Genomic DNA, 2,421 nt, shown 5'->3' with positions numbered 1-2,421 from the left:
GGGGCTACACCTCCAAAATATGCTCATCTCCAAATGCAATCAAACATGTACTAAGTTGTGTCACGACAGTGAATTTATTAAACATATGAAAATAATAAAACAGCATTACAATGTCATGTAGTGTTTTATTTTTTGTACATAAATTTTGCTCTTCTGTAAATGAGAAACAAATATCTTCAGGACTCTGGTTAAAGTCAGGGATGTTTTAACAAGATTCTTCTCTATGTAGCATGGTCAGTGCAGTGAGGTGTGATGTTGTACCTGAGGAAAGTCTGGATTCTCTTCAGTGTTGAGAAGCTCCTCTCAGATTCAACTGCGGTCAGAGGAGATGTGATGAGAGTCTTCAGCAGAGTCACAGTCTCTGAAGGTGTCCTGCATATTATTCTCCATGAAGAGCTGGTACAGAGTCACAGCACCACTGCAGCGCCTGAACTAGATCAGACTTCTTGGTCCAGTTCAGCAGTGGGTGAGCCTTCATGATCTTTAGTGCTGCTTCAGAGAATTGTCCTGCAGGAACCTGTCTGCAGCAGTGTAACTCTGATCAGATGTTTTGTGAATGGCTCAAGATGATGTCACAAACCTAAAACAATAAATGCACAAATTTACTTCAATATTAAGATGGCAACAAGTGAGCTTTCTAATATCTATTTAATAAATAGAAAACAATTACTGTTATTTTAATATCAACAAATTGTTGCACCTCTAAGGTAAACTATTAATTATATTTTTCTTTTAAAAATGTACTCACTTTATTAAAAAAACAAAATAAACTATGCACAACAGAAGAAAAAAATATATAAATAAAACAAAAGGCAGCAGAAAGAAGAAAAATATCTTCTAATATCTGCACCTTTTCAAGAATAAATTCAGATAATAGTAATTTACAAAAAACAAAACCAAACAGAAACATAAAAATATCTTTATGTTATATTAAGTGGTGTTCACCATTATTTATTTTACATGATGCTCAAAAATAAAGGAAACACCAACACAATCTAACTACACCATGCTCTTGCTCAATTTTTATTATGTCTGGCTTATTCAGTCCAAGCTACTTCACTTCTAGTTTCTCCTCATATGTTCTGCTTTGGAAAGGTTTAGCGATAAGGGACTTAACTGTTTTGTTTTTCTCCTACATTTTCTCGACTAGTTTGTTCTCCAAAATCCGTCTCCAAAATCCGCCTCGTGATCTCTGCCTGCCAGCCGTCACACTAATATTAAGTTGTCGACACGGGGTGAACCCACTACCGCTTTGTGTTTGCAGGTCAGCTGCGAACCCAGGCTACTCTATTCTTTTGCATTGAGGACTTACTGCACATGTCCAAAATCTTCACGAGTTGTGTATGGGACTCTGGGGCGCCGAACATGGCGTGACCTGGAAGTGACTCACACAAAAACGTTCATGAGTAAAATAGAAGTTTACACATCAATAACTATAAACTCTTTATTTTGCTTATCAGAAAACAAATATACTATATATTGTCGAAACATTCGTAACATTTTCTTTTGTTATTTTATTTTATTTTATTTTTGTGTACCCAAAGTACAGGGGGGAGGGCGCGAACGCGCGCCCCCCTATTGAGCAGCTGCCACTGCCCCCAATTTATCTGAAAAAGGGGTGTCTGTACATAAAAACTGCCTTTAAATCATGCTTCTTCACCTACCCAATTCCATGAGGCATTGCAGGTGAAAGTTGTCTGAATCAAAAGCAGGAAATAAAGCTGTGCCAACATTTTCAAATTTCTCTTTCTCCTTGACACAAAATTAAGTTTTAGAAACTTTTTAGGCGAGAACGTAACCCTGTAGAACACAAATATACTGTATACTTGCTTTTCCAATATTTCGCTTAAATACTATTTTACTCAAAGGTTTTTGGAGTGTCGCTACACTCTGCTCCGGAGCTCAGCTGACCACGGGTGCTGCTGGAGAGAACACACACACGTTTGTTCTTCAACCCTGTGGGGACATTGCATTGACCTCCATTAACTTTTTTTAGACTTTATAGCCCAGGGGTGCCCAACCAGTCGATGGGATCTACCGGTCGATCGACAGCTGGTTTCCAGTCGATCGCGGAGAGCGCTGCACAACCTTGTTTATTAACATTCTAGCCTTGAACGCACTCCGAGCACAACCTTGTTTATTAACATTCCAGTCTAGAACGAGCTCCCTCCCCCTCTTGTATATTCTCATAGACATAGTCTTGCAAGTTTTGGGTGCTGTGAAACAGCACTCCGAACATGATCACGTGAGACTTTAGGTTCACGTGTTGTTGAAAACAAGCAGCCAGAGAGTTGTTATTGATCACGCAGAAAAAATGAACGTAAAACGAGCTAACAAGCTAACAAATACTTATTATTTTCACCTGGAGTGGGAAAAGGACTCATGTAATTCGAGCGCTGCCTTGTCCAAAAAGGATAACGT

The sequence above is a fragment of the Austrofundulus limnaeus genome, unplaced genomic scaffold, assembly GCF_001266775.1.
Source record: "Austrofundulus limnaeus strain Quisiro unplaced genomic scaffold, Austrofundulus_limnaeus-1.0 Scaffold594, whole genome shotgun sequence".
NCBI classification, from domain to species: domain Eukaryota; kingdom Metazoa; phylum Chordata; class Actinopteri; order Cyprinodontiformes; family Rivulidae; genus Austrofundulus; species Austrofundulus limnaeus.
This window is presented reverse-complemented; position numbering follows the sequence as displayed.